Below are 24,260 nucleotides of genomic sequence, written 5' to 3' on the forward strand. Positions count from 1 at the left end.
TGATGTTTAGAATACTCGTACCAACATTCCTTGTATTATCAGGGACCGGAACGAACACCTGCAAGCTCCAGGGTGTTTTTACCTTTTAATTGCCACAACACATGAGAATAATTTATACTTCCTCCAAAAAGACAGATTTTGGAAAAATGTTTCACAGGAATGCAAAACTTTCCAACACAACAGTACAGGAAGAAGCTAACTGCTATGCTAGAGATCATGCTGCTAGTTAAAACTGTTACAAACTTCATCAAGAAATCCATTTCACACTATTTAAATTTAAAGTATTGGGTATATATTCTAATTATAAAATATATATAAGGTCATACACATAATGTATTATTTCTGAAACAATGATTTTTTTTCTCAAATCCCATTAGACATCAAAATGAATTCTTGGCTGGACCCAGAGACTCCACCCACTGTGTTTCACCCTTCTTCAAAGGAAATCTGGAATAGAACTCAGGCTCTGTCCTTCTGTTAACAAAGCAAGCACATTCTTTCTACAAATAGGACAGCAACGGCAAAGGAAACAAGAAAAGGGGAAACCTGTAACAAGTATTCAAAACCATATAAGGAGCTGTCCGTGCTAAGGTGACAATTTTCATGCTCTCCTATACTGCAGATGTCCTGACCTCCCCAGCCTCTGTGACTTAATCTCCTACTCCTACTCTCACAACCTCCTTCCCAGATATGTCCCAAAAACTCTAGGTAAACTCCCACCTTTGCTGTCTCCAGTACCCGTGAGGTTCTTCCTTCACCTTTATTCAGGCTCTTCCCAAACGTCACTTCCTTAGAAGGCTTCTCAAGTCTCTGTATCAAAACAGTCCCAGCCCATTCTACCCCTGCCACTCTTTATCTTCCTGCACTGCTTTACTTTTCTTCATAATACTTACCAGTATCTGCCATTGTAGCATATGTTTGCCTGTTCATTAGCTCACTGCCCATGTCTAATTCTTGCTTCAAAATAATGAATTCAACAGCACATTAAAAGCATTATACACCATGACCAAATGAGATTTTATTTACATACGAAAATCGCAATGCAATATACCACACTAACAGAATTAAGGATGAAAATCATATGATTATCTCAATTAATATAGGAAAAGTATTATACAAGATTTAACAAAAAAAACACTCAACAAACAAGAAATAGAAGAAAATTATCTCAACAAAATGAATGCCATATATGAGAAGCACACAGCTAAAATCATGTTCAATAGTGAGAAACTGGAATTTTTTCTCTAAGGTCAGAAACAAGGCAAGGAAGCTTGACTCTCACTTCTTTTATTCAGCATAGTATTGGAAGTCCTAACCTGAGCAATTAGGCAAGAAAAGTAAATAAAGGCATCCAAAGTAAAACTATCTGTTTGTGGATGATCTGATCTTATGTGTATACAGAAAACCCTAAAAATTCCACAAGAAAAAAAACTGTTAAAACAAATAAATGAATTCAGCAAAGTTGTAGCACACAAAATCAACTCACAAAAATCAACTGTTTCCATGTGCTTACAATAAATACTCCAAAAACAAAATTAAGAAAACAATTTAACTTACAGTAGCATCAAAAAAATATAATTGGGACTATAACTAACCAAGTAGATGAAAGGCTGTACACCAAAACTAAAAAACATTGTTGAAAGAAATTAGAAAAGACACAAATAAATGAAAAGACATTGTGTTCATAAATTGGCAGACTTAATATTGTTAATATTTCAATACTACCTAAAGTGATCACATAGATTCAACAGTCCTTATCAAAATTCCAATTTTCATTTTTTTGCTGAAATAGAAAAATCTATCCTAAAATTCATATTGAATCTCAAGGGGATCCAAACAGCCAAATACCCTAGAAAAACAAAAGCAAAGTCGAATGACTTCAAAATCACTTCTTTTTTTAAAAAAGATTTTATTTATTTATTTTTAGAGAGGGAAGGGAGGGAGAAAGAGAGAGAGAGAGAAACATCAATGTGCGGTTGCTGGGGGCTGTGGCCTGCAACCCAGGCATGTGCCCTGACTGGGAATCGAACCTGCGATGCTTTGGTTCACAGCCCGCGCTCAATCCACTGAGCTACGCCAGCCAGGGCCAAAATCACTTCTTGATTTCAAAACATCTTACAAAGGCATAGTAATTAAAACAGTGTGGCACTAGCATAAAGAAGCTACATGAATCTGTGAAAAAAAAATAGAGAGCCCAAAGATAAACCCTCATATATATGGTCAAATGATCTTCAACAGAAGTGCTAAAGCCACTCAATGGGGGAAGGATAGTCTCTTCAACATATGGTGCTGGGAAACTGTATATTCACACACACAAGAGTGAAGCTGTCTTATACCATACACAAAATAATTCAAAATGATTAAAGACCTAAATTTATTATTTTTTAAACTGATTTTATTTCCTTTGTTTTAAAGATTTTATTTATTTATTTTTAGACAGAGGAGAAGGAAGGAAGAAAGAGAGGAAGAGAAACATTAATGTGTGGTTACCTCTCACATGCCCCCCACAGGGGACCTGACCTGCAACCCAGGCATGTGCCCTGATTGGGAATCAAATCAGTGACCCTTTGCTCCACAGGCCAGAACTCAATTCACTGAGCTACACCAGCCAGGGCAAGACCTAAATTTAAGATCCAATTATAAAACTCCTAAAAGAAAATATAGGGAAAAGCTTCATGACATTGGATTTGACAGTGATTTCTTAGATGTAACACCAAAAGCAAAAGCAAAAATGGACACATGGAACATCATCAAGGTAATCAAAAGATGTAACTAACATAGTGAAAAGGCAACTTATGTAATGGGAGAAAATATCTCTCCCATTACATAAGGGCTAGTATGCAGAATATATAAAGGACTCTAACAACTGAATAACAGAGAAACAACCCAATTTAAAAATGGACAAAGGCCTTGAATAGACATTTCTTCAAAGATGACATCCAAGTGGCCAACAAGCATATAAAAAGATGATTAACATCATTAATTATAAGAAAAATGCAAATCAAAATCATAACAAGTTATCACTTTACACTCATTAGGATGGCTACTATAACAAAAAAAAAAACAAAAAACAGAAAATATTAAGGGTTGCTAAGGATGTGGAGAAAATTGGAACCCTTGTGCACTGTTGGCAGGAATAAAATATGGTACAGCTACTATAAAAAACAGGATGGCAGTTCCTTAAAAAGTTAAAAATAGAATCATCATATGATCCAGCAATCCCTCTTTGGGGTATATATCTGAAAGAACTGAAAGCAGGGTCTTAAACAGGCACTTGCATACTCAGGTCCACAGCAACATATTTACAATAACCAAGAACTGGCAGCAATCTAAGTGTGTCAGTTGATAGATGACGAGATAAACAAAATGTGGTATATACATCTAATGGAATAGTATTGAGCTATAAAAAAGAAAGGAAATTCTGTTACGTGCTACAACATGAGTGTATGTTGAGGACAGTGAAATGCACTAGTCCCAAAATCACAAATAGTGTATGGTTCCACCTATATGATATATCTGAATGTCAAATTCATAGAAACAAAAGGGAGAATGGTGGTTACCAGGCACTCGGGTAAGAGGGAAATGGTGAGTTGTTGTTTAACGGGTATAGCATTTCAGGTTTGCAAGATCAAAAAAACCTGGTGATCAACTGTACAATATGAACATGCTGTAGTTAACACTACTGAACTGTACAACTAAAAATGGTTAAAATGGTAACCTGTATGTTTTTACCACAATTAAAAATAAAAATAATGAGTCCTAGCTGGAGTAGCTCAGTGGGTTGATCACTGACCTGTGAACCAAAAGGTCACTGGTTCAATTCCCAGTCAGGACAAACACCTGAGTTGCAAGCCAGGTCCCTAGTTGGGGGTGTGCGAGAGACAACCAATTGATGTTTCTCTTGCACACTGATGGTTCTCTCCCTTTCTCCCTTTCCCCTCTCTCTAAGAATGGGTAAATAAAATCCTTTAAAAAATGAAACAAAAGAAATATAATCTCTCATAGTATCGTTAGCGTAATTAATATGAGTTAACAATTTTTAAACACAATCAAGTAGGTCAGGGTATACATGAAATAAGGTTAGCCATAGGTTAATAATTGTTAAAGCTGAGTTACAGGTTCATCAGGGATCATTTACTAAATTACTCTCTCCCCTTCTGTATATTTCATGCACTTTTGATATGTGGTCCAATAAATCTGGTTGATGTATAAAATGTTAAACTACATTACATGCTTATCACCAAGGCCCGTCACTGACTCATTTATATAGCAGGAAATGCAACAGGATGTGCTCAATTCTCTCTGGATTAGAATGAAGCTAATGACATTTCAACATATCTTGGTGAGTCCACAATCATGTACTTGTAAGATAAGCCCATGGTAGCTAGTGAAAACATTCTAAAAAGAAGCAGTAAGATTTTTAAGGAGCATTAATGTATACTATTTATTATAATGAATATACTTCTATACTAGGACATTGCATTAGTTTGAAAAGGAGATATTCATCAAACTCAGAATGCAGCAAGCCAAAGTACCTTTGGTAAGACTCAAAATACAGCCCTAGTTGATGTGGCTCAAGTGAGCTGAGCACCGGCCTGTAAACTGAAAGGCTGCTGGTTCACTTCCCAAGCAGAGCACATGCCTGGGTGGTACGCTGCACCCCAACTGGCTGGGCCCCCAGTTGGGGACATGCGACAAGCAACCAACTGATGTTTCTCTCATATATCAGTGTTTCTCTCCCTCTCTTTCTCCCTCCCTTCCCATCACTCTAATAAATAAACAAAATATTTCTTTAAAAGAGAGTCAAAATATAGATTTTTCTAGAGAATAAATATAACATTCTAACATAAAGTAATTATTTCACTAGGTAGAGACCTAACTGGATGTTAACTTTAAACACTAAATCAACATAAAGGAAATACTTAAAAAATTTAACAGTGATAACTCATATTAACATCAATTATAAATTCATAACTTTTTCAGAAAAAAGGAAATTTAAAAAATTCAAAAGTAATTCATGTTCAGTGCAGAAAAACTGCAATGTATTTAAATTTATACATGAAAAGAGATGAACTATAGTTCCACCATGCAGAAGACTATTATTAAAAATTTTGTGTATTAACCTCTAATCTCTTTTCTGTTAAAAGGTCTAATCAAGATTTTTTTTAAACCTAAATGAGTCCAACAGTTGCTTCACTTATTCAATATTTAGATTAGGTTTCATGAGGAGAAATTTATTGATGCAAAAAACAGGCAGACTTTAAAAATACATGCAAATACATATAAAACACTATGTTTAAAGGATGGACTCAACAGATCACAGCTAAAATGATTTGATGACCAGTTTTAGCCCAAAGTCAACTTTTGATACATTATCTATCTATCTATATCTATATCTATATATATATATGTATATATACACACGCACACAAGATGACAGCAAAAATTTCACAGAAAACTGTTTAAAACCAAAAGGAATCATGCTGAACAAAAGTATCTGACTCACAGATCTTAATAATTTTGGTACCATGGGCCCCATCAAGAATCTGATGAAAACAATGGACCCTCTTTTTAAAATTATATATGAGTACAAATATTATGACAAATTTACATTTATTTTTAGGGTGTTCAGTGATCTCTCTCAAATATAAAGTCCATGAATGAACACCAAGATAAAAGACCCTTAATATAGCTAAAGAGAAGCAGCAAGAGACCTTTGTCTTTTACATAATGTTAATAAAATAAGTAATAAACAACAGCGAGACAATTGGAAAATTTGTTCAATAAATATAAAAATTCACTGAACATCTATGTGTAAAGGGATAGAAATACTTCACTCAACATTCATATACGCACAATCTTTTGGTATGGGTGTGTCACATGTTGGGTATCACATGTTGGGTGTGGATATACCACAGGAAACAAAGCAGACATGAGACCTGGCCTAAGGCAGCTCACAGGAATAAAACCCAGCCACCTTCTTCCAACTGAGCTCGCAGTTTAAAAAGACAGACAGATGTACACAAACATGCACATAATCATAATACACTGCGATAATACCATGATCATTACATGTAAGGGATGGAAGTAGTTCAAAAAAGAGAAAATCAGAAAAGTTTTATAGAAAAAAATGAGTAAAACATCTAAGAGATGAGTAGAAAATCACCAAGTTTGAAATAGCACCAAAAATTATGAAACTACAAACACAAGCCACAGCCCTTTATGATTTACAAAGCACTTCACATTCATGTTCATGCATGTCCGTTAAAAATCTATACACGAATGACTCACATACATCTGCAACCCAGACTTCTCTGAGGTCCAGGCCCATGTGTTCAATTACCTTATTGACAATTCATCTTTAGTGTCCTAAAAGTATCTCCATGTCCCAAAACAAAAACATGTTCTTCCTCCTGAAATCTGATCCTTTTCCAAATTTCACCAACATAGCAAATGACACCATGATCCATCTAGTTGTACAAGACAGAAACCTGGAAATCAGTCTTCTTGGTCTTCTGTCACTGAGTCCTGGTGATTCCACCTCCCCATTATTACTCAAATCCATCTGCTCAGCTCCACCCCCATCCACATTACTCTGTTTCAAGTTAGCACCATCCCTCATCAGGATGACTGCATTAATCTACTGAAGTTCCTGTCCATATACCTTCCAGCCCCTTGCCCTATGTTCTCCACAAAGCAGCCAGAGTGATTTGTCCAAAATGGGAACCCAATCACACCGCCACCACTACCACTCGCTTCCTGTCCCACCTCACTTAAAATCTTTTGGTAGTTTTTCTTGCAGGATAAAGAGTAATTGCTTAACAGGGTCTACAGTCTCTGAACAGTGTTGCCCCACTATCGCACAAACATTAACATCATTTCTCATGCACTATAGGCTGAAACTTAATCGCTAGGAGATTATGGAACTTGGTCCACTATAAGGCAATTAGAGTTAGTGGCAGAATAATTAGAGAATGCTGTTGTTATGATTTCTTGTCCAGTGCCTTGCACTAATTAAGCTGTTTCCCACTAATCAAGCCATTTCCATTTTTCTAATCATCTGAAAATAAATCTTTACTATAAAAATGCACATATCTTTAAAATATTTAAACACCATAAACAGATGTCCTTTACATCAAAAGAAAAAAAAAAGAATGAAAACTTACACATTTGCATATGCAAACTTTTATGAAGCACCTACTACGTGTCTTGTATGTCACTGGGGATATAGTAATGAACAAGACAGCCAAAGTCTCTTTTCATAAACAACTTCACTGAGACGGGTTTGACATGTAAAAAGCTGTACTTACATTGATACAGTGAGTTTGGGGATGAGTACATACCAGTGAAACCATCACCACCATCAAGGCCATATACAAACATAATGGAATTTGGTGTTCTGATGGGGAAATGATAGGGTGAAGACTAAGAAAAACTATCAGGTGAGACTAGGGGAGACATTGTGGGAAGACTGGGGATAAACTGTTAGGTTGCATAACCTGGAAAGCTCTAAGAGAGTGATACTGATCATTGTATTTGCTTAAAAAGGAAGAGCCAGCCAGTGAAAATTTACATTGCAGAGGGAACTAGTGAAAAGAGGCTGGCATGCTTGAGAGAAGGTCAGCACAGCTGACACATAAGGAGTCTGAAGGACCACAAAATATGATGAGGGTGTGGAGAGGCTGGCACTAAACTGTGGGATTTCCCAGTTTTCTCATAAAAACATTTCAAAAGGTACTTCTTCGGGAACTAAGGCAGCTTTTCCTCATAAGGTTCTTTTGGCCACTTTAGAATTAAGTCTAAAAAAAGTATTCATCTCAACATACTATTCTGCTTTTGTTTCTAAAAATTTACATTGAGCCCCAGCTGGTGTGGCTCAGTAGATTGAGCACTGACCTGCGAACCAAAGGGTCACCAGTTCAATTCCCAGTCGGGGCACACGCCTGGGTTGCAGGCCAGGTTCCCTGGTGGTATGGGGCGTGTAAGAAGCAACCAAATATTGATGTTTGTCTCCCTCTCTTCCCCTCTGTCTAAAAATAAATAAATAAAATATTTTAAAAATTTACATTGAATAATAAGTACTAAATCTTAACTTGCCTTGAAATATTTATAAAATTAATTTTACCATAATATATATCATAATCTCCATCACATTCCTCAGACCTAAAGATCTGAGCAAACTTTGCAATGAACTACACTTAAAAATCTACCTTAAAAGAAAAATAGCACTCCAAGAAGAACAGAATTTCACAATTACATCCTCAAGATAAGCCTCTTCAAGAAAAAGAATGAATCTTTTCCAAGGGGAAAAAAATCCTAAATAAAAACTAAACAACATGTATGTTTAGGCAAATTCCTTGAACACCTAATTGAAACAAAGTATTACAACAGGCTTCTACAGTACCCTACAATTATCAACATCCCCCATTATTAAACAAGAGACAAGCTCTACCACAACTGAAAACTGGGCAAAGAGCAGAAAGCAAAGCTCACCAAGCATACACATTCCTTGAAGATTAGGCTCCACAATTAAGAACTGTTCAACAGTTCACTGGATTGTTGGTAATTAGAAATAGTTGCCCCATTCCACTTCGTCCAAAGGTTATTTATTCCTCCCTCTTATATAACAGCAAATTTGAACTTACGTAATAGAAAAAGAAAAATGTTAAAATAAACCAGGAAAACAAAAGCTGTTCAACCAGCTTCTTTCTCACCAACATTTGACTTTTCCCTGTTTTTTCCTTATCCTTTTTAATTTTGCCCCATCCACTCCTCTTATCCTCTCAAGCCTTCCACTTTATGATCAGAAGGCATGTAGTTAGCATCCAATGGACAAATAGAGGAAAGGGCAAATTATATTGCATCAATCATCTTTCTGACCAAAACAGTAAAAGGCTTCATCCCATTTTACTGTATTTCTCTCTATAAAAATGTCAAGGACAAAAAGATAATAATGATGATGATGATGATGATGATGATGATGATGATTTAAATAATTAATCTAACATCTTCAGGACAGAAGGTAGCTATGAAATCTGAAAAAAAAAACTTCATAAAGAACTGGGGTCGGAAAGACTCAGAAAGCACTGTTTTACTAAGACTTCCTAGCCATCCAATCTGCTGCTATTCTAGTCTGTTGTAGAATACCAGACTGTCTGACCTCCCTAGTGCAGGTATTTGTTCCTTTATTAGATCTGTCTAGACACCAAAGGAGTTTATTAAAAATATAGACAGGAAATGGTCTCTCCAATTTTAATGTCTCATTTTTCTGTAATATTACTAATTTCACCTTCCTCGCTAGAAGCAGCAGTAAATTCCAAAGTGAATATACACATGGGTCTTAAACACAACAAATTATAATGTGTATCACACAAGAACAGCCCTCTCAGGCTGGATAAGTAAGATTTCATTTAATATCCCCTTTAAAATGTTAAGCAATCAGTTATTTGGGAAAAAATAAATATAAGATTTATCCTTAGAATATTTTATAGAAAAAAAGTATTCAAATTAGAGTTCTTAAAATACCTAAATGTCAGCAGTAAAATTTTTAAAATACAAAGGTAAAAATGAAGGCGGGTCTGTTACATTTGTACCCCACCCGACATCATACACCAATGAACAGAATACTTTTCATGAATTTTAACAAACATTTTTGCCAATGTCTGACACACACATACCTCAATACAGAACAGATTTAGGAAGCCTTCCATGTTCCCGACAATGCAAAAACAGATACGCTTATAAATGACCACAATAAAAAAGTAAGAGATATTTTTGTTCCTTTGACTTTCTATTTTTTCTTGGCTTTGAAAAAAACTAACTAAACAAAAATATGTTTGCTAGGACTCAAAAGACTCTTCAAGAATTAAACTGATAACAAACCTTACACTACAAGCTAATAATCTTTACATTTTTAAATGGAAAATATAAAGATATGTGTATAAAAACAGAGGGTTATAGGAAAATGTACATTTCTATAAAGACATTAAAAGTTAATTGCTGCTCTTCTTTGTACTTATTACATGAAGAATAGGTGTGCACAGATGTATGACTCTTCTCACACAGCCGTTCTACACATTTCCTTCCAGTCAGTCTTAATAAGTTAAAACTACTTGGCCAAATTAATAAGAAGAAAAAATTCATACTCTTATGCTACTTAGGTGTATAACAAACAGAAATTAAAATCAGAATTCAATTTCAGAATTAAGAAATGCTTCTAAGTACTTTATATACATAATTGTTAAACGATAAGAAGAACTCTTTAAGTCATATTGCTATTTCTACTTTCCAACGGGGCATAAAGAAACTGAGCAATTTATGGAGGTGCGCTGCACAGCTGCTATTAATTCTTTTCACTCCTGTAAGTCCATCACTTTGCAATGTGACTGCCGCGCCTGCTACCAAAAGACGGCGTTTATTTCCTCATCCGTTAAATCTGGGATGGCCCTGTAACTTATTTTGACAAAGAGAATACAGGAGTGTTATTGTAGGACTTCTGAGGATAGGTGTGAGCATCCTCTTGGGACAGTGTTGCACAGCATGAACAAGCTAGCTAACTAGACATTAGAGATCTTGAAAGAGAAAGAGCTCAGCCAGTAGGCTGCGCCAGCGAGCATAAAGTGCCAGATATAAGAGTGTGGCCACCTGAAACCACCCAACCCTAGAGGAGCTACCAGCTGACAGAGACATAGGAGTAACCTCAAACAAGACCAGAGGAACAACCAACAACAGAGCCCAGACCAAACTGCTAACCCATGAAGGTAGCACCAAATAAAATAGCTGTTGTTTTAAGCCACTAAATTAAAACCTAGGACTGTCTGAATCCACAGCCTAGACTCCCTCCATTAACTAAACCTGCAATTTATTCTTTGGTTAGAAAACAAATACATTTTATAGTCTAATTCAATTTTATAGACATACAAGAGCAATCAAATTGAGAAATAAGTTTACATATTTTATTCATTATCTAAAAAGTGAAATATACTTTTTATTGCCTCAAAGGACAATAGACACATACATTGAAATCTGTAATTGTAACAACTGAAAGCTGATAAAACATTATAGAAAAAGTACTCTCTTCATTCCCAAAGATATATAAGTATTCATTTAAAAATTAATAATATTCATATATATTTTATCCACCACAAAGACAATGAAATAGACAACAGGCTGACAGTGTCTAGAAGGGAGAGGGGAGGGAATTTCAGGGGAATTTCAGGGGAAAAGGGGAAGAGTTTACAGGAACAAGTGTAAAGGACACATGGACAAAAACTAGGGGTGGATAGAAATGGGAGGAAGGTGGGGAGGGCTGGGTGGGTGGGCTGGGATGGGAGTAAAAATTAGAAAATTGTACTTGAACAACAATTAAAAATAAAATTTTAAAAAAAGAAAAGTATTTTATCCACCAAAACAGAACGCACGGTGACTAAAAGAAAATCTGAATAGCTACGCAATAAAAAAATGAAGACATTATTAATTTTTATGAATCTAATACAATTTATGGCTTTAAACAATAAAACATTGCTATTGTAATATTTAATGAGTATACATCCATATTTAAATGGAAACACTAAGCCAGAACAATGACAGAGTAAGAACCACAAGTGCCTTTTCTATGTATTCTTTGAGGGCTGGCAAACAGTCTCTGAAAAGGGTTAGAAAAATAAATATTTTAGGATTTGCAGGTCATGTGATCTCTATTTCAGCTACTCAACTCTGTTGTAACTATTCTGCCACTGTAGAATGAAAACTGCTGTAAACAAAAAATATAAAAAGTAAGCAAGGCTATGTTCCAATACAGTTATATCTATAAAAACAGGCAGTGGGTCATAGTTTGCCAATCCTTGTTTTAGATGCTTAATTATCTGTAGCCAAAATATACCTAGTTTAGTAGTTGTGATCAAGCAAATTTTCTGCCTCACTATGACACTTATTAGAAAGTACTCTCTGTATTTACAGCCTACTATCTGCAAAATAATGCTATGTATACATGATGGAAAATTTTATGTCAACTTAACTCAGCTATGCAACCCAGTTTTTTGGTCAAACATGAGCTAGATGTTGCTATGAAAACATTTTGTAGATATGATTAACATATAAAATCATATGACTTTAAATAAAGGAGATTACCCTTGATAAAGTGAGTAGGACTCATCAAATCACTTGAAGACTTTAAGAGCAAAACCTGAAGTTTCCCAAAGAAGAAACAATTCTGCCTCATGACTGTAACAATCTGCCTTACAAATTTCAGGTTTGCCAGGCCCCAAAATACGTACGGTAAGCAATTCCTTAAAGTATATATCTTTTTCACAGGTGCAGCTATATAGGCCTATTAATATGTACTTTAATGTAATATGTCCTTAAATTTAAAAAGGACATACTTTGACTTTTTTATGCATTATCCGAAACTATGTGAGAAAGTTGTGGTAGGCTGTATTATTATTTGACATCATTCATTCCCTCACTTCCTTGCAAGATAACGAATATATGTATGTGTGTGTCCATGCAGTCTGCCCAGAAAGTATCCAGCCATGCACTATGAAAAATAGAGATATTTACTGAGAAGCTACAAGATACAAGAAACACTCTACATAGGACAATGATGCCTCAGTCCCCTTCAAAGTTGGCACCTGGGCACCTCACACAGTTCTCCCAACCATCATCAGCTGCCCCAACGTATTCTCTTGAATCTCATCACCTGCCTGAAATCTCTTCCCTTTTAAAGGTGATTTCAGTTTTGGGAAAAGCCAGGAGTTCCAGGGTGCCAAATCTGGGCTTTAGAGGGGCTGAGTCACCTGGGTGATTTGATGTTTTGCTGAAAACCTCTGCACTAGGCATGATGCATGAGCAGCCATGTTGTTGTGATGAAGCTGCCAATCACCAGTTGCCCATAGCTGCACCCTTCTGATTCATCCAAATAGCTTCTGTGGAGGAATGTCTAAGCTTAACACAAATTTCGATGCAGATTCATTGCTCTTCTCACTCAGTCATTTTGAATGTGAAGGCCACACAGTACACATGCTCACTCAGCTGCCATCTACCACCCCGATTCTCCAGTACAGTGAAGTTATCATTGTTCATGCATGTGCATTCCAGTCTACCCTCCTTGGCTGCCAGGTTACGTCTATGTCGGGCAAACCATATTATATTAACAATGGCTGAACTTTTTCTGGACAGACCTCGTATATCCATATGTAAACACATGACTCGTGTATATCTCACAGGGAAAGAATGGACATCCCTAAGTTATCAATTTTGGGGTCACTCTTGTGATATGCTTTGGCCGACAGAATGTGAGCAGATGTGATATATTGTTCATCACATCTGAGCAAAAACTTGTGGCAGCGATCTGAATTTGGGCCAGTCTTTCTTGCTTCAGTACTTTATCAAGAGATTGGCATACTTCATAGAAGGGCTGTTCCTTCACCCTCGGTTCTGAAGGGGAGCCACAGTCTGTTTCTACAGGGCTGACCCACGGTCTATGACATAAAGTTATTAGGAAATATAACTTTCTTATTTTAAGAAGCCACTGAAATGCACAAGCAATTACTACAACAAAGCTGAACACCACAGAAATTGGTACATAAGAGGAGGACAATGTTAACAACCACCACCTCCAAAAATAAAAAATTTTTGTGATAAAAGCTTTGGAACCAGCTGGCAGACAGCAAAGAAACTGTTATTGGAAATTGGAAAAATGGTAAACCACATATTGTAGTGGTAACTAAAACTGTTAGGTGTAAAAAATTAGATAACTTGGTAAATACCAAGACTGACTTGTGAGTGGCGTCTGAGGTGGGAGAGAGGCAGTCTTGTGGGACTGAGCTATGAACCTATGGTGTCTGAGCTAACTCTGGGTAGTGTCAGAACTGAGTTAAATTGTAGGACACCCAGTCTGTGCCAACAGAGAATTGTTTGGTGTGGAAAACCAACCCCCCACACTTGCAGTACGAAAGTACTCAGTGAGTACTGAGCAAAGGAAACGAGTGTTTTCCCTTCACCCACTGAGCCCTTTCCGGTGAAACAAAATGACTTGGAGGGGGATTCCCCACAGGAAAAGACTAAGGATGTGGTCCCACAGAAGCCCAACAAGCTCAAGATAACTGTATACAAGTCTAGAGAAAAATGCATACCCCAGAGAGTTGAGAATATAACTATAAGCAAGTGGATCTGACTGACATCAGATAGACAAAAGACAAAAGACAACTTACAAAACTACGCCTAGCTTAAGGGTCTGCTATTCTTCTAGATCACCCTTGGCCCCAGATTTCTACTGGCAAGAGGCAGGCCAGGAAAGCTGCTCAACCCTTAACCTCATTCCTCAGCCAAGGGAATATCCTCCAATCCTCTTTTCAAATATGGAAAAGGATGATATATTATAGGAAACACGCCATGGAGGGCACAGCCAAGAGTCACGGAACACAATGGACTGGGAGTTAAACACAGGAGCAAAACCAGGGCCTCCTTAAGGAACGTCCCCCTAATGCCAAAAAAATGAACCCTCGTTACATTTACGCAGCAGGATTCTCACAAGTACCAGGAACCAGTGATTGCTGTGTGCCTCCATCCTTCTCCTTTCTTAACAGGCACTGTTACTGTGGATATTCTATCTCTGCTCCATTACTGTATGTTGTAGAGAGGGAAGGTATAAGATAACTTGTCTTTGGATCACAGAAAATCTACATGTATAAAGGTGGAAATTCTAATGAGGTTCTAGACTTTAAGCCTGTGACTGAAATTCTTGAGGTATTTTCCTTGAGGAAATGCATTTTGTATGCAGAAGGGAGAAAAAGTTAATAGTTTTGATCAAAAGGACAGATTGTGGTAGATTATACTATTGTTCACTATTTACCACCCCCATCCTCAGAAGAGGTTTATACATCCCCACCCACTGATTTATAACTTGGCTATACCTCCAGTGTGAAGAGTATTTCCCCCTGTGCCTTACTAACTTTGAGCCTAGCCATGTCACATGCCTTGGAAGTCATGAAGCATTCCACACCTGAGGAGAAGCTTTCAGAGGTACCACAAATTTCAGCCAGCCCTGAGTCCTCAATATTATGCAAATAGCAGGTCCAGATAAAGGCTGCTCCTTGAGTCTGGGTCTCAGAAAAAACAACAACACGTGGAGCCCTGACTGCTCTGGCTCAGTTGGTTGGGCACTGTCCCACAAAGCAAAAGGTCACCAGTTCGATTCCCAGTCAGGGCACATCCCAGTCAGGATTCATATGCATGAGCAGCCATGTTGTTGTGATGAAGCTGCCAATCACCAGTTGCCCATAGCTGTGGCCTTCTGAACCATCTGGATAGTTTCCACAGAGGAATGTCCAAGCTTAATGCAAAATTGGATGCAAATCATTGCTCTTCACACTCAGTCATTTTGAATGTGATGGCCACACAATACACATGCTCACTCACCAGCATCTACCTCCCTCATTGACTAGTTTCATTGTTCACACATGTGCATTCCAGTCCACTCTCCTTAGCTGCCAGGTTACACTGATGTTGGGCAAACCATTCTCATTATATTAACGACGGCTAGACTTTTTCTGGACAGACCTTGTATACAATATGTGCCATATCTTCTTTATCTAGTCCTCTTCCAAAACACTTTGCCTGTCCATGTCTTGGCCACTGTGAATGATGCTGCAATGAACATAGGGTGCATATATCTTTGCAAATAAATGTTTTCAAATTTTTCAGGTAGATAACCAGAAAAGGGATTGCTGGGTCATATGATAACCCTATTCTTAATTTTTTGAGGAGCCTCCATGCTGTTTTTCAAAGTGGCTATACCAGTTTACATTCCCACCAGCAGTAAATGAGGACTTCTTTTTCTCCACACCTCTCCAACACTTGTTATTAACTGTCTTGTTGATAACAGCCATTCTAACAGGTGTGAGGTGTTACCACACTGTAGTTTTGATTTGCATTCCCCTAAAGCTAGTTAAATTGAAGACTAATTTTTCAACTGTTTTTCTGTATCATGCTGTCAACCAAAGTACAGATTATTTAGTAACAGTTCTATAAAAGTAATAATTTAACTGTATACTATTTACCAATTCTACAAGACAGATGCAAGAACATGCTGATACCATGAACTCAGTTCTAAGTCTGAATCCTATTAAATATATTGTTCATAATGAATTTTTCTCATACTCTAAAATGTTCTTATTAATGTAACAAGAATCTAAAACAATTTTATTTCTAAATGTTCTTAAATTTCAACTATACTGATTGAGAATTTTAAAGATTCAGATAAGTGATGACCTAAATTTACCTTGTCAATATGAAAAAGACTTCCTAAGCAAGTTAGTTATTTCCTGATGCATTAATTATTAATATTAATGCATTTTAGACTATAACAACAAATATTTTAAACAGTTTATAAACCATTTACTAGCCCTTACATGGCTCATGTAGACTACAAATAAAAATTATTTTTATTACATAATAAATATTAATAGAAAAATTAGGCAAGACTAACAAATACTCAAAAAAGTAGGAAAAGACAACCTCGTAAAACCACCGTTAAGTGGTAACAGTAACTTCATCTTTTGTTACATGTCTTTCTAGACTTCTTTTCAACACCTAGATACACATGTACTTTATATCAAAATAACATATTACAAGGTACATACATATTTCATTTAATGATTATGCTTAACATGAGTTCAACAGAATTACTTAAGAAAGAAGATTCCCAACTTAGAAAATTCCAAAGCTTATTAATCTTTCTGGCTCCCTCTGCTGGTAACTAAGAGAAGCTTTTTTTAAATTCAATTTGGTTTGAAAAACCAAACTCAGGCACTAATTTATCACTAAAAACCTCTTTAGGTACAATTGTACATCTAAAATTGTACAAGATGCACAATTTTGCCAGAAAGTGTACAGTGGACAATTCTTTAGTGAATTCCTATTAGCCAGCAAAGATTTGGCATCAGAAAAACCTGGACTGAGTTCCCAGCTTCATCACTTATTTGCTAAGGACCTGGGTGGGTCAAATTACTTAATCCTTCTGAGCTTCATTTTCCTTATCTGTAAAATAAAGCTAATCTCAACTTCCTCACGAGTTGTAAGAGTAGAGTTAATGTATTTATACTTGGGTATACTCTAAAGCACTGATACAGAGTAAGTACAAAATAAACCCCTACAAAGATGCTGAGTTGTGGTTAGAAGGCATAACTACTAAAGAATTACTATAGAGCTACTAAATTCAAATAGGTTAACTTCTAGAATATAAACTTACTGTACTTAATACTCTTTTAATAACTTCCTATTGCTCAAGATCAAGATCGTTAATATGACTTCTAAAATTCTTCACAGTCTAGCCCTTACTGACCTCTGAAGTGTTGTCTTTAAGTTGGTCACCCTCCCTCCAGCTCTCCAATCATTTTTCATAGTGAAGTTCTTCAAAAGTACCAAGTTCCCTCACAGGGTGCCTAGGAACAGCATGCCTTTCCCCTATGCTATTTAACAATAACTTTTTTTTTAGAACTTAGCTCAATTTTTTCAGGGAAATGTTCTCTGACTTCCCAGACCAAGTCAGCCCTTCTCTATGACATATTCTGGTATCCCTTCCCTTCACACAGCTTATTACATAGAGCTGCAGCTTCATCTTTAAATGTGTTAGCATGGTAATACTCTCTCCTCCATTTGGCTGTCCACAAATTGCTCAAGAGCAGGGAAGTACTGAAAACACTGTATCCTCATAATCTAGCCACTTGTCTGCATGGAGTAGGCACTTAAGCATCTGTTCAGTAGCTGAACAAACTGAAATTAACACATATGAAATTAAAGAATTCTTTCTAAACATGACTACTTCACTTCAAGGTGGCCTATAAAATATAAAATAACATTACAAATATTTTGCTTTGTACTCTTTATTAGGCTAGCTGGTGTTCATAAAGTCTGATAAAAAATCATACACAGAAATATCTTTAACATTAACTCACTGAAAAAGTTGTGCTCTTCAAAAAAAAAAAAAAAAAACACCCTTAAGAGGACAGAAACCTAAATATATGGTAGTCCACTTAACACTTCTGATTTAAACTTTAAAAAATTTTATCGTGTGTGTGGTTTGGTTTTGTAACAAATATTCAAACGAAAATTTGTCTGACACTGAGTGTTTTATACTGTAGTAGAGTTCTATTTTTCCAGGAAATCTGTGGTAAATAAATTAGCAGAGCTAATGATGACCAGCTAAAAGGTATGCCTCATGGTTTCTTTGGGAAGTATGCAACCTGCATTTCTTTAAACCAAAGCATACCTATGATTGCCTTAAAGCATGTGCACTTGAAGAGCATAAACTCATTTTTATATAGTAAGCATTCCCAAGTACATAGTAAGTTTTGGCCTCAATAGCTTTTCCTCTACTCACTTATACCAAACCAAAAAAAAGCACCAAAGTTTACAACACATCTCTTAGAATCAAATCTTTATTTGCTAGGATATCTAAAGACTTTTGATAGATTTTTAGTTATTGGCAGATTTGTAACAAATCCTATGATTTTAAAAAAGCAACTGTCATTTTCCCCAAAAGCTGCATGCTGCATTAAAAAATTAAAATTTTATTTTTCCTTTGTTATTTTAAAGGAAATTAAATTTTAAACTACATCTTCTATAGAATAGAAACAAGCCCTTTGAGGATCATCCTGTCCAGGAATGGGAAATACTTAGCATTATATGTGTCCACTCCCATAGTGAATATGGATAAATCAATCTTAGCGTTTTCCTTTTCACCAAGGAGAATGTTCACAGATCTCCTGGTTCCTAAGGACGAGGCAGTAATGTAAGAAACTCAGGGTCATTTTCATTGCCACAGGGAACTTTATGCAAGGGAGTAGCCACAACTGGTAAACATCCTCCTCCCTGACGGAAATGGAAATCTGTCCATTTTTACAATGTCGTTCCAACCTTAAGGAGGATCTCTGGTGACAGATCTCTTAAATTCCACCACAGTCCACAGAGTCAGATGGGCTGTGACCTGACTAACCAATATATTTCCTACTTTATCATTTAACCACCAAGTAGGAGCCACGAGTGAAGTACCTATAGCTGTTCCTGAAAGAGAGCAGAGGTGCATTTCAGGAGTTCTGACACTGACCATACAGGAACAATCCAAGGAAGAGGATCGGGGCACCCACTCATCAAACCACCATGGCTTGAAACATCTGAGTGCTGTCATTCACTCCCACTGATCTGATGCTAACTCCCTCATCATACATTAATAAGATGACATTTAATACCTCAGTGAACTTTCAGTGTAACTCAGCATCTTTGAATCCAATCAAGGCTGTTTCATCTTAAACAAGCCTGAAGTGAATTTATCAAGGTGACAAAAGCCCTCTCCCTGGCAACAGAGAATTGGATCTCCCCTAACAAAACTTTTAACTCTAACTTTTACAAGATATGTAATACATGAACAGCACAGAGGAAACTGTAAATACAAAGTGTAAACACCATTGATTTTCTCACTAGCTTAGAAGCATATTCTTTGCTGTTCTTTTCATGATATTAAATCTCTCCAAAATTTAAGTTTTAAAAGTACATACCCACTAAATAGTTTCTCCAATTAATCTCCTTTCACTTAGCTTTAATTTTCATCTGAACTAGAAATAAGATGACAGAGCTCAGTACAATGAAAATGCATGCAAATATTAATCATGACAATTTTAAGAAATAAACATTCGGAAAAATAATGGGAGAAAATAAAAAGTTGACAACTTACGGAATGTGGGATTACAGAAGACTTCAATTCTTCATATTTTCAAATTTTCTACAATGAATATTGTTTTGGTCAGACTTCCTTACTTGCATTCTTTGAGTTGCCTTAAAAAACATTTATCATAAAGCTATACAATGGGGTACTATGGGAATCTCACAGAAATCAAGTAATGGGACCACAGTTGAGCTGAGCCCTACAAAGTCTGGAGCTAGCAGGTGGCACTGGAGTGGATTCCGTTGTAGGAACCTCATGAAGAGCTCAGAAGCAGAGCTGCCCACCAGTGCTCCGCCTAACGCACTGCTCACCTCTCATCCATCTACATCCTTCCACTCTCCTACTCGGCTGTGAATGTTCTTTTTGCTTCCATCTTAAACTCCAAATTTCTTCCATTTTAAGTATAAGGCTGTGGTTCAGATAGAAGAAGGTTAGGAAAACAGGCAGCTTTTGCTTAAGGACTGAATTTTATTTTTTAGATTATGAATTGAATATATATGCATGGTTTTTAGAAAGATCCAACAGTATAGAGAAGGGTAAAAAAGGAAAGTCTCCCTCCTCTTTCCTGACATTTTTTGGGGGGAAGTAATCTATAAAAGAAAAATATTTATGTTTCTAGAAATCAGAAATATATTACTTAACAAAGCACAATAGCTATAAAGTTTTTCCTTCATTTTATTATTAAAAAATTATTGTATAAAACTACAAAATGTACATAATCAAAACAAATAGGACACTTTAAAATTATCTGATATCATATCACATAGAAATAATATGAAGCACTCTGGTTGGTTCTATTTTATGTTTTTAAATATATTTTATTGATTATGCTATTAGAGTTGTCCCGATTTTTCCCCTTTTGCCCCCCTCTGCTCAGTACCTCCACTCCCTCCAGCAAGCCCCACCCTTAGTTCATGTCCATGGGTCATGCATATAAGTTCTTTGGATTCTCCATTTCCTATACTATTCTTAACATCCCCTGTATGTTTGGTACTTACAAATTTGCACTTCTTAATCCCTGCACCTTTCCCCCAAATTCTCCCCCTCCTTCCTCTCCCAGATGATAACCTTCCAAGTGATCTCCATATCTGTGATTGTTTCTGTTCTGCTTGTTTGCTTACTGCACTTTTTGGACCATAAGACACACCTAGGCCCTGGCTGATGTAGCTCAATGGATTGAGCGGGGGCTGTGAACCAAAGTGTCACAGGTTTGATTCCCAGTCAGGCCACATACCTGGGTTGCAGGCCACGGCCCCCAGCAACCGCACATTGATGTTTCTCTATCTCCTTCTCCCTCTCTTCCCTCTCTAAAAATAAATAAATAAAATCTTTAAAAAAAAAAAGACACACCTAGATTTTAGAGGAAGAAAACAGGAAAAAAATTTTGAAGCAAAAAATGTGGTAAAATATTTAATAACATATATAACATATTTCACCAATGTAAATGTAAACAGAACTCAATAATGACATTAACAACCATTATTCCTCCCAAATTTGGGGGGGGGGTGCATCTTATAGTCCAAAAAATGTGGGTAGTTTGCTTTTTAAATTCAGTTGTTGATAGTTGTGAATTTATTGCCATTTTAATGTACATAGTTTTGATCTTTTTCTTATAGAATTCCCTTTAACATTTCATATAATAATGGCTTGATGATAATGAACTCCTTTAGTTTTACCACATCTGGGAAGCCCTTTGATTCTAAATGGTAGCTTTGCTGGATAGAGTAGTCTAGGTTGTAGGTCCTTGCTTTTCATCACTTTGATTACTTCTTGCCAGTCCCTTCTTACCTGCAAGGTTTCTTTGAGAAATCAGCTGATAGTATTGTGGGAACTCCTTTGTGGGTATATATCTGCTTTCCTCTTGTTGCTTTTAAGGTTCTCTCTTCATCTTTAACCTTTGGCATTTTAATTACGATGTGTCTTGATGTCATCCTCTTTAGGTCCAACTTCTATAGGATTCTCTGTGCTTCCTGAACTTGTATGTCTATTTCCTTCAGCAAATTAGGGAAGTTTTCTTTCATTATTTTTTCAAATAAGTTTTCAATTTCTTGGTCTTCCCCTTCCCCTTCTGGTACCCCTATGATTCGATGTTGGTACATTTGAAGATGTCCCTGAGGCTCTTTAGTCTGTCCTTGTTTTTTTTTTTTAATTCTTTTTTCTTCTTGCTGTTCTGATTGAATGCATATTTCTTATGCTCCAAATCATTGACTTGACTCTCAGTTTCATCCCCTCCATTGTTGGTTCCCTGTAGATTATTCAGTATTTCACTTAATGTAACCTTCATTTCTGCCTAGGTTTTTTTTAATGCTGTTGCATAAAATAATTTCTTTGAGCATCCTGATAAGCAGTGTTTTGAACTCTGCATCTGATAAGTTATCTCCATTTCATTTAGTTCTTTTTCTGGAGTTCTGTTTCACTTGGGCCATATTTCTTTGTCTCCTCAATCTGGCAATTCCCTGTGTTTGTTTCTGTCTATTAGGTAGACCTGCTCTGACCCCGTCTTAGTAGTGTAGCCTACTACACTACTTGTAGAAAAGTGCACCTGTAAGTTGGATGGGACAGAGCCTCAGGTAATCGCCAGGGCAACCCATGTCACAGCTCTGGGCTCTGTGTGGGGAAGGGCTCAGGGAGGGGACAATGCTGCTGCCTGGCCTCTGGAGATTTGTCCAGGAGGAAGCTGTCTCCCGGCACTCATCCTGTTCCCAGTCACTTCACTTTCTCCCCAAATGCCACTGGTGCCCTTCCACCTATTGCCCTGGTGCTGAATCCCGGAGGCGGCAGGTCTGCTTAAGTCCTAAAACTATTGTGGGCCCCTTAGGAGGAATATCCTGAGAATCCTTCAGTTTCTTCTGCCACTCCAACCCCTACTAGCTTTTACAGCCAGAAGTTATGGAGACTTATCTTACTGGTGCTGGAACCCTGGCCTGGGTGGTCTGATCTGGGGCTGGGATCCCTCACTCCCAAGGTAACCCTTCTGATTTTTATCCACCTCACATTAATGTGGCTACCTGTTCAGCATCTCCATGCCTCTCCATGCCACCTCAAGTCTCTGCCCCTCCCAGCCATCTGGATGAATGTGGCTTCTTCAAATCCTTGGTTGTTGGACTTCCATATAGTTCAATTTTCTGACAGATCTGGGTGATATTTGTTTTGTAGTCTAGCTGTAATTGTTGCTGTAGGTGTGTTAGGAGGCAAATAATGTTTACCTGTGCCTCCATCTTGACCAGAAGGTTGGTTCTATCTTAAATAGACATTTTTTTTCTGAACTTTACCATCCAAAGAGCAGAAAAATTTAGATGGGCAACCTATTTATAAATTATTTGAAATATTCTATCATGGTGGAAATTTTTTAATTCCTACTATACACTTTTCATTTGTCCTGCTCACAGGAGAGCAGGAAAGCATTTGTCCTGTGAGCAGGACAATGACAATTGGCTAAAATAAAAACAATGGAGAAATTGTTCTCAAAAACTAAAACCACCAAATATACATAAGTTATTGATGTTTAAAATTTTACTTACTGTACACCCTCAAACTGCCCTAGAACTTCTACTTGCTAGGACAGTTATCACAGATTTTCAAATCTTTTTAATTTCAAAATTTTTCTTCAAGAAGTTCTCTGTTTGAAGGGGACTATAGCAGGAAATTGTACCATGTATAATAGCAGGGAACAATTTACATCAAAATGACCTGGTGCATGTGTTTATTCAAAACATAGACTGACACTACCCTCAAGCTTCTAAATCCATCTTGGAAAGTATGGTTCACAAATGTTTGAGAACCCCATATTTCTGCATCCCTTCAACATAGGAAACTATTTTTAACAGTTTGGTGAAGAATTTGGTGTAAATTTTCCCAATTAAAAAAAAAATCTCCACTAACAAACTGGACTAATAAACTGTCCTCCAACTTGCTTTTTCACATTACAGATATTTCTTGGATATCTTGACATGTCACATATATGTAAATATGGAAAATTTTTACATTATAAATGATAATTTCTAAAGATTTCTAATTTTCTATAATCAGAGGAAATAAATTTAAGGAATGGATAACAAATATTTTAGTTTTGCTATTTTTGTTATTTCCAGTACTTTGAATTGAATTTAGAATTAAATTTAGAATTTAATGTCAGAGATAATAATATGAATATCATACTCATAGATACCTTTATGAGAGACACCCTTGGTCTGAAGTTTGGAAGTTAACTGCTAGATTTCTAAACTAGTTAATTAAATTAGTGTTCATGTTTTAGAAATATTTAATAATTTTTAAAAGCAAATTTAGCCCTGGCTGGCGTAGCTCAGTGGATTGAGCGCGGGCTGTGAACCAAAGTGTGGCAGGTTCAATTCCCAGTCAGGGTACATGTCTGGGTTGCAGGCCATGACCCCCAGCAACCACACAGTGATGTTTCTCTCTATCTCTCTCCCTTCCCTCTCTAAAAAAATAAATAAATAAAATCTTTAAAAAAAGCAAATTTAAATGTTTTACATTATATTTTACATCAGTCAAGTAGCTGTATATGAAAAAAACTGAATTT

The 24,260-nt window shown here is 36.6% G+C and overlaps 1 protein-coding gene across 2 annotated transcripts in view; it reads right to left on the minus strand.

Annotated features, from left to right (window-relative positions):
* UACA (uveal autoantigen with coiled-coil domains and ankyrin repeats) overlaps positions 1 to 24,260 on the minus strand; it is a 93,997-nt gene that overhangs the window by 55,274 nt on the left and 14,463 nt on the right. Inside the window, exon 1 of one of the 2 annotated variants that reach the window (XM_045848518.1) lies at positions 7,897 to 7,915. The exons of the other annotated variant lie outside the window; for it this stretch is intronic. The gene's annotated coding sequence lies outside the window, so the exon portion shown is untranslated. Of the gene's footprint in view, positions 1 to 7,896; positions 7,916 to 24,260 lie in introns of those variants that run through there. 2 annotated transcript variants of the gene reach the window in all.

This window comes from Phyllostomus hastatus, unplaced genomic scaffold (genome assembly GCF_019186645.2).
Source record: "Phyllostomus hastatus isolate PE091 unplaced genomic scaffold, TTU_PhHast_1.1 phas_contig_62, whole genome shotgun sequence".
Taxonomy (NCBI): domain Eukaryota; kingdom Metazoa; phylum Chordata; class Mammalia; order Chiroptera; family Phyllostomidae; genus Phyllostomus; species Phyllostomus hastatus.